The 16,756-nt window shown below is 32.4% G+C and overlaps 1 protein-coding gene across 3 annotated transcripts in view; it reads right to left on the bottom strand.

Moving 5' to 3' along the window:
• The window catches only part of LOC145291573 (galactoside alpha-(1,2)-fucosyltransferase 2-like), a 77,568-nt gene that overhangs the window by 40,970 nt on the left and 19,842 nt on the right, over nucleotides 1-16,756 (bottom strand). Inside the window, exon 1 of one of the 3 annotated variants that reach the window (XM_080137648.1) lies at nucleotides 3,446-3,618. The exons of 1 other annotated variant lie outside the window; for it this stretch is intronic. The gene's annotated coding sequence lies outside the window, so the exon portion shown is untranslated. Of the gene's footprint in view, nucleotides 1-3,445; nucleotides 3,619-16,756 lie in introns of those variants that run through there. One more of the 3 variants, XM_080137650.1, reaches the window with a different exon arrangement.

Raw genomic sequence — 16,756 nt, 5'->3', positions numbered from 1 at the left:
ATTGGCTGATAGGAAGGACTCGGTGGATACTAGAAAGCTGATTGGCTAACTAAAATCTCAATAGAAGAAGATCATATAAAAACGATAAACAACCACAGAATTCGCGCATAAGCCTGAAGAGTCCTAGAGTGGATGAAACGCGGAATATTCAGTGTAGCTTGATCGCCATATATATTTTATAAATTACTATATATATATATATATATATATATATATATATATATATATATATATATATATATATATATATATATATGGGGGTGTAGGTGTATGTATGTATGTATGTATGTATGTATGTATGTATGTATATATGTGTGCGTGTGTATGTATATATAGATATATATGCACATGTTCACCCCACTTCTTACCTTTAACCACTACCTTCTCTCCCTACAACTAACACGTCAACCCACTAATAATAATATAGACTTCTAATGATAAGGCTTCCACCAGACTTTGAATTATTTTCGCTGGACCCACAAACAAATTTATACAAAAACTTGCCCGATTCGAATATCTACTCAGCTATGCGGATTACCAAATATACAACTTGGATCTTATTACCCAACTGCTGTAAAGGACGTCCACCATGGATTTTACCACGCAATCTGGATCTACAATTTTCATATCCTTTTCTTCAAATCCTCTTGCTATAGGACTTCTAATTAATTATTTTGACTTTGACTTTCCATGTCTCACTGACTTTAGCAAATAGGGTACATACCTTTATAAATATTTGCTAATATTTTCTCTCCTCTGATGAGATGGTAGACATCGAAACCCTATAAGTTAAGGAGATTAATTTTCAAAAGTATTCTTTGTCTTGCGTAGAATAATAAAAAATCTTTGATATGAAACTCAACCACTTCATTTCAACAAGGGTTTTTTGAAATTCATTGAATCAAAATTTAATATATATATATATATATATATATATATATATATATATATATATATATATATATATATATATAGACATAACCACTTATCAAGGCCCAGAGACCACTCGAGGATAAGGGTTATGAGTATACAATAGTCAATTGGACAATATAGTAATCGTTAGTAATGGAAATTCGGTAAATTTGTTAACTTAAGTGGAACGGCTCACCAAGAACTTGTTTACGTTGGACTTGAAGACAACCATATTGTAGTCAACTGGAAAGCAGGCAAACGGAAGACAGTTCCACATGCGTGCACTTATAAGAAAGAAGCTTTTTTATGGAATCTACGTTTAGGTTTAGGCACAGATAAAGAGTGGGGGAATATATATATATATATATATATATATATACATATATATACATATATATATATATACATATATATATATATATATATATATACATATATATATACATATATATACATATATATACATATATATACATATATATATACGTATATATATATATATATATATATATATATATATAATTTACTTTCAATTCATCAAAACAAGACGAGTGGTCGTAACGGTAAATGAGTTTAAGAGTTTATACAGATTGTACAAAGACACATGAATCAACAGAAACCAAAGAACATTAATACAACGGCAGGGAGGTACCAGTGTTTAAGTGATTAATGATACAGACTGACAACCAGAATGTGCCAAGTTCGAATCCAGTTCTTTCCATAAAAACACTTTCACTTAAGGATATTCGCAACCTTCACGCGTTATCTTTCAAGTGTCTTTAAAGAAATTATTCTAACTAGAAAGATATCAGAGAAACGAATGCGAACAATAATTGTTTCATAAGAAATGAATGAATGTTGTTCATGAAATAACAACGGCGGAAACAGGATGGATAAGACTAAATTATATGTTAAGTACAAATCCATAGAAAACAATTCATTTACTTCTTACAGGAAACATTTCCCTTGCGATGCAAAATGATTTATATTTCTTAAATTAAAAGACGACAATCTTTTTGTCAGTTCTTCTATAAAATTTGGGCAATAGAATTAATTTAAAATTGAATTTAAAAAAATAATTCATTTTACTTCCTCTGTACAATTTGGCCGGATTACATATTTTGACAATATAGTTTATTTGGAGATGAATCAGAAAATAACATATTTTATTTTTCTTCTGGCAAAATAATTCCTTTTAAATTGAATAAAAACGACATTATCTTTATTCTCCCAATGGGGCATTCATCTTATGCTATCGCACAGCGATGAAATACATTTTTAATAGATACAAAAATACACCATTTCTTTTTTACTTTTCTGAGAAATATTTTTGTTCTTACAGTAACTTTTGGATAAATGATTACTTCTAAACTGAATAGAAAAAGACATAATTCGTTTAACTTTTTCAGTTTAATATTATAATTTATCCCTTTGGTGATTTTTATTTTAAGGTGATTATTTAAAAAAAAGCTTTTCATATTAAAAGTCGTCTGGGCCAGATTAAGCTATTTTTTTAAATACATTGTAGCGATTTACATTATTATATTTCTAATAATATAGTACAACAATGATAAAAGAAAAGAACCAACGTTATTTTTGTCAGTTTAAATGCTATTTGAGTCTAACATCTAAAATCTGACAAGATATCTATGTTAAATCTTGTGTTTCAAAATTAAACCACATAAACGAGTTTGCCGTAAAATAGACAAACTAAGCAAAACTAAATCTATCCTAATTTATTATTTACCAATCAAACCTAACAAATTTACCAAAATCAAATCTAACCAAAACAAAACAAACCAGATCTAATCAAATCGAACCGAGCCAAACCAGACCTAATCAAGCCAAACTGCACAAAACCAGGTTTAACCAAACTAAATTATATAAAATCCAAATAAAAGTAGAAAGTGGAACTTGAATTTACTTTTGACAGCATCATAACTATCGCTTTCTTATTTTTTTAGTCCTCGTATTCTATGAGCGATATTTCTGACAAAGAGGGAAGAATTGCTGTTTTTGTCAAAATCTATCCATATATCAGTTACTGTTGGTTAGCTTTTGACCTTGAAGTGATATTTAGCTCTTTACATTAAGTAGCTTCATACATTGTTTGAAGCAATATTCATAAAAATACGGAAGCCTAAAATAGCATAACTGATTACTAATTTATACTGTTTTTTTTTTTATTTCACCTCAAACAAGGCACAGTGCCACTTGGATGTAAGGAGCTATTATTTATGACAAATTTTGTAAGGATACTATGTGTACTATGCCAGTCAGGGAAGCAGGGATCAGGAGAAAATTTCTAAGTCTAGCGGTTCGAAATTATTCGCGTAGAAGGCTGTCCAACATTTAGAGGATTCTGAAGTGTAGAGGTGGGATTTAAACACATGTATAATAAACTAGCTCCAATTACTCGGCATTGTTCGGGATGCAATGAAGTCATTTAATTCTTTAAAAGTTTTTCTCTGTTTGAAAATTGTTAAACTTACACAAAAAAGGAAATATTTTTTATAAATGTGTATTTGCTTACCTGCGCGATAAAAAAATTGCTTTCGTGCTATTAACGCATACGTTTACTTTGTAGTTATGTTCATACACTCATTGCAAATGCATACATACACAGCGGGTAAGAAAACACCAACTGTTCCAATGGTGACACCAGAAACAAAGTTACTGTGTCCATCACGTATATTCATCGATATTAGAAAATTCAAGCTAAACAAAGCTAAACAATCTATAATAATGAAATAAAAGATCACAAAGGAAAGCTGGAACAGGTGTCTGTGTCACAATCAATGGTGACTAGTCTATAATTTCTGTGTAAGTGCACCACTCCCTAGTTTTTATTTTCTCATATTAATTTATTCCTCTCGGCTTTGTTTATTTATTGTAGAATGAGGGCGGGAATGGGTGGTCCGAAAATGAGTGTTTCACAGACGGTGGGCGTGGCTGGAAACACATTCTTTGAAGAGAGGCAAAATGTCATTTATTTCAATGTTATTATTTTCAATGTCAACTATGAAGCGAAGTGTGATAAAGTGTGCCGGGCATGTTAAGACTAAATACGAATAGTGAAACGCTTTGCCTAGCATTAAATTTAAAAATTATGTAAGTATATTTTTTTTTTAATTAAATAAATGGTATTACTTGTTTTGATTGGACTTTTGTTCTTATCTTAAGTGTCACTTGTGAAACGTTTCAGTCGGTTAGTCCGACCAAAACAAGTAATACAAAGAATCAGCTTTGTTTTTTAAAAAATCAGAACTGAAATGGCATGATTTTTTTTAATTATTAGCAATAAAATAAATATCATTCAAAATATAAGTAAATGTAAATTAAAAATTAAGTAAATATGATTTGAAAATTAAGTAAATTTAATTTAAAAAATAAGTAAATATAATGTAAAAATTAAGTACATGTAACTTTGAAATTAAGCAAATGTAATTAAGAAATTAAGTAATAAAATTAAGTAAACATAATTTAAAAATTAAGTAATAATATTAAGTAAAGATAATAAAAAAATAAGTATTAAAATTAAGTAAACATAATTTAAAAATTAAGTAATAATATTAAGTAAATATAATTAAAAAATTAAGTAAATGCCAGAATCATATGTTACTAGTGGAAATTCAACTCACGACGTGTGAAAAACAGAACGACTGGATATTCCACTGCAATATGCAAATCAACATTAATACGAAATATGTGAATTCATGAATTTTAAAAATAAGTATTAAAATAAAGTATACATAATTTAAAAATTAAGTAATAATATTAAGTAAAGATAATTAAAAAATAAGTATTAAAATTAAGTAAACATAATTTAAAAATTAAGTAATAATATTAAGTAAAGATAATTAAAAAATAAGTATTAAAATTAAGTAAACATAATTTAAAATTAAGTAATAATATTAAGTAAAGATAATTAAAAATAAGTATTAAAATTAAGTAAACATAATTTAAAAATTAAGTAATAATATTAAGTAAAGATAATTAAAAAATAAGTATTAAAATTAAGTAAACATAATTTAAAAATTAAGTAATAATATTAAGTAAAGATAATTAAAAAATTAAGTAAATGCCATAATCATATGTTACGAGTAGAAATTCAACTCACGACATGTGAAAAACAGAACGACTGGATATTGCACTGCAATATGCAAATCAACATTAATACGAAATATGTGAATTCATGAATTTCCTGTATCCTTATATGGCAAAAAAAATATTGAACATAGATTATTTAAAATCTTTAACTGTGACCCTTCACGACCATTTTGTATGGCTATATCATCAGCTGGTACCAGCAAATGCGTGGGTGTATCTGAAGGGGGTATATGGGATTGCTCACTGACAATAACCAGTGATGTTCCCTTGGAGCCTGAGTGACAATAAATCTCCTCAGATTTCCAGCACTCTCCACCTCTTTCGATAAACTTTGTAATTTTTTGTGTTATCTCAACATTCGTTTACCATCGTTTTATCACTAGTAGCGACCGTTGGTCTTTTTTATAAATTGAGTGGCAATAAGCCGTTCTAATGTTCTGTGATTCTCTGCACCCTTCCAGTGAAAGTTTTAATCTGTGCTCTCTCTCCTCGGTCTTTCCAACCTCGGTGACCTTTCACTTTTATTGTCTGTGACATCCGTCGAGGCGTGTGTGATCTCGTGTATGACTGGTTATGTAAGTTGGTTTCCGCATTCAAGGATATTTTAACATTTCGACTGTTTTCATCATTACTATCCATTTTATGGTGTTAATCTTCTCTTTAGTTCCAATTTCTCCTCATCCTTTTCCAGTTTTCTTTTCTTTTTTTTTTCGAAAACGGTTCCTTGCGTATCTACATTCGTACTAGAGTGATTTTCATAGTGTTTCATACCCCATTCACTCCTCTAACAAATTCAATGAATTTACTTCATTTATCTGCCTCCTTGGTCTTCACTCTGTGGCCTGTTGCGACAGTGAAATCCTTTTCGTTCTTATTAACGATTATAACGTTGGATATCCTTGCTTGAATGAGTTTGTGTGTATGCCCCTCCATGTTCCAGAAGATTTTTAGATTTTTGTTTACAAATACTATCTCCTGTATTTGTATCATTTGTTTGCGTGTTCAAGATGCAAGCGTTTGCATAGTTCCCGATAGACCGTCTTTTATTACGTAGTCGTGTTTGTTTTTCTATTCTTTTTAGGTTGTCTACTGCATTCAATTATGTGGTTTACTATTTCGTATCTTTGCCCAGAGAGTCCACATGTACACACTCAAAGTGCACACATTATTATTATTATTATTATTATTATTATTATTATTATTATTATTATTATTATTATTATTTGTCCTTACTGAATTTTTTTACAGAGGTCATCATAAAAGAGATCTCTCTGTCAATAACCCGTGCTGTTCCCTGCAGTCAGGGTAATAACAAGTCTGCCCGATTTCCAGTACTCTTCACCTCTTTCGATAACCTTTGCAAATGAATTTGCGTTATTGCAACAACCGATTACTATTAAGTCATCGCTGATAACGACTATAAGTAAAGAAACACTTTGCCATCTAATTTACGAACGTGTATGTAGTGTGTACAGATAGATGTTCATTGAACAAAGAGAGTCACTTTTTCTAAATGCTTAACGACTTTATGAAACACTTCACAAAAATAAGAGTTACCTGAATTTTGACGAGAAATTCTTCTTCTTGGTTTACTTTATAGACATACTAGCATAATACCTATCCCAGAACCGAACCAGTAATATCTCGTGTCGTATAAGCCCTGGACGAGCTGTGCCGGCTTTCACTGAAATATCAAATTAACAAGCGGTTCCCAGCCGTATGTATAGCCCTGTAATGTGAAGATGATATACAGCGCCCACCATGTCCAAATGGTATTGGCTAATGTCGCTTAACTTTGGTAATCTAACGAGAAACGGCATGGCAACGCGATTATGCTATATATGTGAAAAAATAGCATGAATAATAACGATTAAAATAAAATCCCTGAACATTTTTATGTCCCCTTACGAAGATAAGAATCAACAACTATACAAAACCTTAACTCTAGAATCCTTATTCTTCTTTGGATCAAAATCTATTACATGATTTGGATTCAAGAAAACATCGAAACGTAATGAATCTTAAAAACAATTTTAAATTCAGTGAATGTTACACCATTAGTGTCTAATGACAATAAAATTGAACATAAATTTGAAATATTTGAATTTTCAAATGGAAAGTTTTGTCGATATTGTGTGCTCTAACAACACTTTAAAATATTCCAAAGATTTATTGATTGGCTCTATAATATCTATTCTTAAAATTTCACAAAACTCGGAATATCTTAATGTTCACAAAATACTTTAACCTATTCCGCATAAAATTTAATAAAACTAAATATAACCTACATTTCGGTTATCTACATCAACAGCTGTTCAAAAATTCATAATGATCGTTTAATTTGTTCAAGAGTAAATCTTACACATACAAATATAAAAAATGCATATATATGTATTTAAATAGATAATTTTATATAAATAAAACCTATTCCTACCTAACTTTATATAAACACATATATATGTAATAATGTGTGTGTGTGTGTGTGTGTGTGTGTGTGTGTGTGTGTGTGTGTGTGTGTGTGTGTGTGTGTGTGTGTGTGTGGAGAGAGAGAGAGAGAAAAAGACATGTGGAGATAAGAGAATTGTAGGGAATAAAGCCATAAAGCAAATGAGAGGAACAGCTGTGTGTGTCATAAATGAGGGTAACTCCCATTTGAAAATCGATTTTTGTCGAATTGTGTTGGATGGTTGGCTTATTGTTTCTCTGCATCCATTTGGAAATCGTCGCCTCCTTATGAGGAGTCTGTTAAACACATCCTGTCTCTTCGGTATCTAAGAACGAACTCGCTAAAATCAACTCAGTTTCTTCAAACCGATACCCTTGACACATCAGATCCGGTCCCCGTTTGCATACCTTCCGGTGTAACTTTATCGGTCACAAAGTTTGATTTATGTCACAGCATGACCCTTTGACCCTTTCCACGCCTGCATCTCGCTCAACTAATTATTTCCCATAATTCAATCTATTGTTTACTTCGCTAGATAGATAGATAGATAGATAGATAGATAGATAGATAGATAGATAGATAGATAACTGAATAAATGCTCTCTATTCGGCGTTGACCGACGATTACATAACACTTGTCTATGCCTTAATAATCATTTAGGGCGATGAGATTAGATGAAGTTAATATTTACTAAAGTATAAAGAATATCAGAAACATGTTTCCTTGGTAGATTTACTAATATTATTGTGTTGAAAATCAACCCTAAAACACACACACACACACACACACACACACACACACACACACACACACACACACACACACACACACATATATATATATATATATATATATAATCAAGTAAAAATTAAGTTTAGAAGTCAAAAGCTTCATTAAACTTAAAGCGAATATAAATATTAGTATTTATATAATAATACCAACCAAATAAAAAAGCTAAATACAACCAAAACAGAAAATATAGCTGGTCATAGAAAAACACGATTTAAAACTTTTAATTATATATTTTACATGAATTTATTGAGCGACAAGGTGCTAAAATAAGAAATAAGATTTTCTTAATTCGCAGAGTTTCCAAGAAATGTGTTTTTGTCATCAGAAGAAGGATATTAGCAGATGACTGGCGAAGGTATAAATTTGCTGGTGTTTGCATTAATTGAAACAGCATTATATGAAATCTATTCATAAATGCAAAAAAAAAAGGTTTTAGTGTAAACAGTTCATGAAATGAGGAAAAGAAATAAAAAATATTTTCCCTCTAAATAACAAGTAAATAACTCTAAATAACAAGTAAATAACTCTAAATAACAAGTCCTCTTACCGCTCCCAGTCATCACCGGGGGGGGGGGGGGTATTCTGCACTTTGAATAGATATGGGGTTTCATGCTTCGTAATTGGATCGTAAACTCACTGACATAAAAATCATACTCTTTGCCGTTACAAAAATAATGTCTCCCCGACTAATTTCGCTCCTTCTGATTGGATGAGCTCTGACCATTACTAAATTCCGGAATAACGGTATTAGAATGCTAAACGGATGCTAACGAACCATTCAAAGTGGTGTCGTTATGATACCTACTTTTGCCCTATGAGTAAATATAGTTACATTTTTTTTTAGATAATTTATTTAATTATACTTTATTTAAACCAGCACGATCCACTAGATTTTCTCGCTGTATATATTCTTCTCAAATCTCTCCCTCTCTCTCTCTCTCTCTCTCTCTCTCTCTCTCTCTCTCTCTCTCTCTCTCTCTCTTCGAAGACAAAACAACAAACTAAATTTTTGTTTCTAGCTCTCTCGCTCGCTCGGTTTGTATCTCGCCGCATATATTCTTCCCATTTTAAAACTGCTTAACTATATTTTCTTTTTCACCACCATTATAAAAATATTTAAAAAAAAAAAAAAGCGTTACCCTTTATTAAGCAATTTAATTATTTTTTGTTTTTCATCGCATATCTTTTCAAATAACTATGCTTACTTTATTTAATATTTTACATATTTTGTCAAAATGTTCAAATATTTTCCATTTCTTTCTACCATACATCAATCGACAGACCTCTGGTTTTAGTTAAAATGATCGACTTTTTACACACATGACCTACGCTACATTTACACTGTAAATTACATTACATAGGGTATTGAATTCGGTGGAGTACTTTATTTTCATTCCTTTTCCGGCCTGATTTTCAACATTGCGCACACATTACGTTTTTTGTGTGCATATATTTTCTGTGGGGGAAGGGGCGGTAATTTGTACATTAGGTCTACCTCCCCAATTTTCTTTAGAATGATTACTTTTCTTTTGTTTTCGACTATGCTGATTAAGAAAATCTCATTCAAATTTTGCGGAGACAAGGATTTATAGAGATAACCTGTATTATACACTATCATTCACTGGCTGTAATATTTGTACGCACACGCGATAAACAAATCTACTTCTCTCCTACCGATACTGACATCCCACAATTTTTTTAGCAGTTGCGGGTGGGTATGCTGACAACAATTATCACGGTTAAATTTGTGGGAATTATTTTTTCCACATCCCACCCTAATACTAAGGGCGTTGTCCACTCCGAAAGCCGTTTGTTACATGTAGATGTTGGAGGAGGTGTATTCCAGACGCCTTTTTTAAGATGAAGAGGTTAGTGGTGTCTATTCCGAAATCCGTTCTTAACATTGGAAATTTGGGATGTCTATTCCAAACGCCGTTCTTAACATGACAATACTCAAAGAAGTAAAGGGAAAAAGTCATAATTGTTTTGATTTACACCTTAAATAAAGACAACATACACCTGGAATTTACTTTAATACTATTGGTGAAAGAGCTGAAAAGAAAGAGGAATACTTTAACAACGAACGGAAACAGCTAGAACTTCTACCACTGATTTCGATAACTATAAACAATACATATACAGTGAGAATCCCCAACTGCCAAAACTTATGTTTTACTTTCCATTTAAAAATAAATAAATAAATAATAAAAATTAAAAATAAAAATAAAAAAATTTAAAAGTTTAAAAAAGGAAAATTAAAAATAATAAAATAAATAAAAATAAAATAAAAATGAATAAAAATTAAAATATAAAAAGGGGAATACATTTCTTTTATGTTCGTCCCAACCTATTATTGTCGTAAACCCGCCCACTCATTTGATCATCCGATAATTTTTTTTTCTTTCATCCCTTCGTCTTGGCCTCAGAGTTTTTTACCATTTCTACTTCTTTCGTCCCTTTGTTTTTCGCGGCGATTTTATTTAAATACTTTAGTCATTTTTTAGTTCACCCTAGAACATTTCAATAGTTCATTTAATTTTATTTTTTATTCTAATTGTATTTACTCGTACGTTTACATTTCATTTTTAATTCTTATTCGCATAGTACATAAAATTCTAACTCGTCTTTAGTAAAATTATTCTTTAATTAACTTTGTCATTCAGCTTTATGATTTACTAGCGGGGGTACCCGGCGTTGCCCGAGTGTTTGTTTCCGGGACGGGGGGGGAGTTTTAAAAAATGTTATGGTAGGTAAGTAGGAAGGATCAAACCCGGAGTCATGAGTAAAAGTAGGAAAATAAAGTGTGAAAAAAAAAAAAAACATCTGCAACGTTAACAGTTCGGCCACCAAGAAAAGTCCATTCCAGTTGTTAGGAAAAAAAAAAAAAAAAAAAACGACTACGGTAGGTCGGCGCGAACGTGAAAATATAATGTGAATTGTCCAGCACGCTAACCACTACGCCACAGAGCACTGCAGCTTAGTTTAGGGATTTTAAATAACTTCACATGAAAGAACTACGAAGCCAAACCGGTGTTCTCTTCTCAACTGTTCCTTGTGAACGATCCCCAAACGGTGTTAAGTGGTGGCAGGGGGAGGAGGAATTTATTAGAGAGAAAATATTTTACCACTTCCATTGATCTTAACCGATTTTGGCCGTGACTTCTCAGCAGAAAAAGTATAGAAATCTAAGATTATCGAGGAATTTGAGAAATAATAAGCCTATAACACACCTCAGATATTGTTCTGCCGTTTGTGCATATTATATTTGCATGAAATATCTTGATTTTTAATCCTATTAAGGTCAAAATCCGACGGGAAAAAATGAGTTCATTTTATTTATATACTAGCGAGGGTACCCGGCGTTGCCCGAGTGTTTGTTTCCGGGACGGGGGGGGGGGAGTTTTAAAAAATGTTATGGTAGGTAAGTAGGAAGGATCAAACCCGGAGTCATGAGTAAAAGTAGGAAAATAAAGTGTAAAAAAAAAAAACATCTGCAACGTTAACAGTTCGGCCACCAAGAAAAGTCCGTTCCAGTTGTTTAGGAAAAAAAGAATAAAACGACTACGGTAGGTCGGCGCGAACGTGAAAATATAATGTGAATTGTCCAGCACGCTAACCACTACGCCACAGATCACTGCAGCTTAGTTTAGTGATTTTAAATAACTTGACATGAAAGAACTACGAAGCTAAACCGGTGTTCTCTTCTCAACTGTTCCTTGTGAACGATCCCCAAACGGTGTTAAGTGGTGGCAGGGGGAGGAGGAATTTATTAGAGAGAAAATATTTTACCACTTCCATTGATCTTAACCGATTTTGGCCGTGACTTCTCAGCAGAAAAAGTATAGAAATCTAAGATTATCGAGGAATTTGAGAAATAATAAGCCTATAACACACCTCAGATATTGTTCTGCCGTTTGTGCATATTATATTTGCATGAAATATCTTGATTTTTAATCCTATTAAGGTCAAAATCCGACGGGAAAAAATGAGTTCATTTTATTTATATATACTAGCGAGAGTACCCGGCGTTGCCCGAGTGTTTGTTTCCGGGACGGGGGGGGGAGTTTTAAAAAATGTTATGGTAGGTAAGTAGGAAGGATCAAACCCGGAGTCATGAGTAAAAGTAGGAAAATAAAGTGTAAAAAAAAAAAAACATCTGCAACGTTAACAGTTCGGCCACCAAGAAAAGTCCGTTCCAGTTGTTTAGGAAAAAAAGAATAAAACGACTACGGTAGGTCGGCGCGAACGTGAAAATATAATGTGAATTGTCCAGCACGCTAACCACTACGCCACAGATCACTGCAGCTTAGTTTAGTGATTTTAAATAACTTGACATGAAAGAACTACGAAGCTAAACCGGTGTTCTCTTCTCAACTGTTCCTTGTGAACGATCCCCAAACGGTGTTAAGTGGTGGCAGGGGGAGGAGGAATTTATTAGAGAGAAAATATTTTACCACTTCCATTGATCTTAACCGATTTTGGCCGTGACTTCTCAGCAGAAAAAGTATAGAAATCTAAGATTATCGAGGAATTTGAGAAATAATAAGCCTATAACACACCTCAGATATTGTTCTGCCGTTTGTGCATATTATATTTGCATGAAATATCTTGATTTTTAATCCTATTAAGGTCAAAATCCGACGGGAAAAAATGAGTTCATTTTATTTATATATACTAGCGAGAGTACCCGGCGTTGCCCGAGTGTTTGTTTCCGGGACGGGGGGGGGAGTTTTAAAAAATGTTATGGTAGGTAAGTAGGAAGGATCAAACCCGGAGTCATGAGTAAAAGTAGGAAAATAAAGTGTAAAAAAAAAAAAACATCTGCAACGTTAACAGTTCGGCCACCAAGAAAAGTCCGTTCCAGTTGTTTAGGAAAAAAAGAATAAAACGACTACGGTAGGTCGGCGCGAACGTGAAAATATAATGTGAATTGTCCAGCACGCTAACCACTACGCCACAGATCACTGCAGCTTAGTTTAGTGATTTTAAATAACTTGACATGAAAGAACTACGAAGCTAAACCGGTGTTCTCTTCTCAACTGTTCCTTGTGAACGATCCCCAAACGGTGTTAAGTGGTGGCAGGGGGAGGAGGAATTTATTAGAGAGAAAATATTTTACCACTTCCATTGATCTTAACCGATTTTGGCCGTGACTTCTCAGCAGAAAAAGTATAGAAATCTAAGATTATCGAGGAATTTGAGAAATAATAAGCCTATAACACACCTCAGATATTGTTCTGCCGTTTGTGCATATTATATTTGCATGAAATATCTTGATTTTTAATCCTATTAAGGTCAAAATCCGACGGGAAAAAATGAGTTCATTTTATTTATATAGATATACTAGCGAGAGTACCCGGCGTTGCCCGAGTGTTTGTTTCCGGGACGGGGGGGGGAGTTTTAAAAAATGTTATGGTAGGTAAGTAGGAAGGATCAAACCCGGAGTCATGAGTAAAAGTAGGAAAATAAAGTGTAAAAAAAAAAAAACATCTGCAACGTTAACAGTTCGGCCACCAAGAAAAGTCCGTTCCAGTTGTTTAGGAAAAAAAGAATAAAACGACTACGGTAGGTCGGCGCGAACGTGAAAATATAATGTGAATTGTCCAGCACGCTAACCACTACGCCACAGATCACTGCAGCTTAGTTTAGTGATTTTAAATAACTTGACATGAAAGAACTACGAAGCTAAACCGGTGTTCTCTTCTCAACTGTTCCTTGTGAACGATCCCCAAACGGTGTTAAGTGGTGGCAGGGGGAGGAGGAATTTATTAGAGAGAAAATATTTTACCACTTCCATTGATCTTAACCGATTTTGGCCGTGACTTCTCAGCAGAAAAAGTATAGAAATCTAAGATTATCGAGGAATTTGAGAAATAATAAGCCTATAACACACCTCATATATTGTTCTGCCGTTTGTGCATATTATATTTGCATGAAATATCTTGATTTTTAATCCTATTAAGGTCAAAATCCGACGGGAAAAAATGAGTTCATTTTATTTATATAGATAGATAGATAGAAGAAGATAATAATATATATAATATAATATAATATATATAGAGAGAGAAAGAGAAGAGATTAAATGTAAACCTTTTCATTGGTTTGTTCATCCGATAATTTTATTCTTTTCTCATTCATTCGCTTTAGTCCCAGAGTCGGTACCATTTCTACCTTTTTCGTCCCTAAAAATATAATTTAAAAAAAAGGGAAAATCATTTCTTTATATGTTCGTCCCAACCTATTATTTTCGTAAACTTGCTCATTTCATCCGATATATATTTTTTTCTTTCGTTCGCCTTAATCCCAGAGTTTCTTACCATTTCCACCTCTTTCGTCCCTTTGCTTTTCGCAGCAATTTTGTTTAAATACTTTAGGCTTTTTAGTTCACCTTAGAACATTTCGATAGTTAATTTAATTTTATTTTATTCTACTTGTATTTACTCGTATGTTTACATTTCATTTTTAATTCTTATTCGCACAGTACACATAATTCTTATTTGTATTTAGTTATTTTATTCTTCAAGTAACTTCGTCATTCAGCTTTACTTATTTATTAAATGTAAACCTTTTCATTTATTTGTTCATCCGATAATTTTATTCTTTTTTCATTCGTTTGCTTCAATGCTTCAGTCACAGAGTTTTTACCATTTCTACCTTTTCGTCCCTTTACTTTTCGCGGCGATTTTATTTAAATACTTTTAGATGTTTTTGGAGTTTACTCCAGAATATTTTCATAGTTAATTCATTGAGTTTTTATTCTACTTGTATTTAGTCGCATATTTACACTTCGTTTTTACCCTTATTCGAACAGCATATACTTCTCAGTTGTATATAGTAATTTTATTTTTCAATTGACTTTAATTATTTATAAAATTATAATTCATGCGGTAAATTTCCAAGGTTGAAGATATTTTTTTAACAAAGAATGATTTGCATATGGCTGTCTGTGCGTGTGTGGTTGGTCGTATGCATGTATATATCCACCTCTATTATTATTGGGAAGGATTGGATTTATTTGTAATTAATTCTTCTTCTTAGGTGGTCTGAAGTTTTTTTTCTTCCATTGCTATTATATTATTCGCATACTAAAACACGCGCCATTAAAATTCAACCAATCCGAGAACACAAGAGGATTTTGTGTGGAGTACAGCCGCAATTTAAACAGTGTCTGAAAGCACACTTATTGAAAGTGGACTAGAGACTGATCACCTCTGGTCGGGTCATGCGCGAGAAGGAATGTCTGATGTTGAAAGACCAGAAACATTCTAATGATCCGCCGAAACATCACTGCCGACACACTCCAGCGTTCCATTATGGAACGTAAAATTGAACATAATCGACCATTTTCGTACTTTTATTAATTCGTAGTGATTTCCATTAATTGTTTCTTTTTTATATTCAAACACTACCTGCATGTTATCGCTCCAAACCATCACTAATCGCCAGTGAAAGCCAGATTTTTTCATTTTGGCCACAGCTGCCAGTGTCCGCCCGCAATTGTTTAAGGCTTTCGGAATAGACATCCAAATTCCTTATATAAAGAACTGCTTTAAAAATACACACCCCAACCCCGCCATGTTAAGAACGGCTTTTGGAATAGACAACCCATTTTTGAGGGATGATTCTCAAAATATTTGCCCTAAATTTAATCTTGGTATTTGTTGTCAGCATAACCAGCATAGGGAGGTGTCAGTGTGCGTACAAATCTGGCGGCCACTGAATTACAGTGCATAACACAGTTCTTTATATCTCGAAAACTACTTGTTTCTGCTAAATTAAAATGATATTGTCTTATTCAGCAAAGTCGGAAACCTAAACAAGTCGTTCGTTTGAAGAAAATTGTTGAGCTGGAGATAAGGTTAAAAATTACCTTAAAAAAAACAAAAACAAAGTTAATGTCTTTGCAGTGTCGATAGTGAGTAAGGAAAAGAGAATTAAACAAAACACTTCACCGAAAGTCTAATTGTTAAGAAAAACATATAACAAATAAGTGTTTCTGTAGGCAATGTAATTTGGTTTAAAATTTATCTGCATAAAATATTGATACGTTAACTTATTTGTAAGCGGTTGACACGATGAGTAACATGATTGAAGTCTAGGTAATATTGGAAAATATATAAGTAATTTAAATCGTTCGCAGTAATAGTAAAAATAAAAAGAATAAAAAATATAATAAAAACGCCCCCTCCTCCAAAAAAACTAAACAAAAAAAATAGCATCGTGTAAGGGTTGTCAAGCCGCTCCAAAATCGAAAAATAAATAATGGTACCCGTAAATTATGTTTTTCGGGGTGTTTTGTGGGGGATATCGGTGCGTAGGCACTTTGTGCATAAATAAGTGTAAGGTCACCAGTATTAAATTGTCTGTTTATGAGCGATTATTTTGTTTGTATTTGTTTTTTAGAACAATTACCTCATGTAGAGAGCGATACCATTTGGAAAATTTCTGAAGCGTCCATTTATGTATGAAGAAGTAGATTTTGGAATAATAAGATTT

Source organism: Euprymna scolopes, chromosome 12 (genome assembly GCF_053919585.1).
Source record: "Euprymna scolopes isolate OS-2025 chromosome 12, ASM5391958v1, whole genome shotgun sequence".
Lineage (NCBI taxonomy): Eukaryota > Metazoa > Mollusca > Cephalopoda > Sepiida > Sepiolidae > Euprymna > Euprymna scolopes.
The sequence above is the reverse complement of the archived record's forward strand: the minus strand, read 5'-3'. Positions and strand labels throughout refer to the sequence as shown.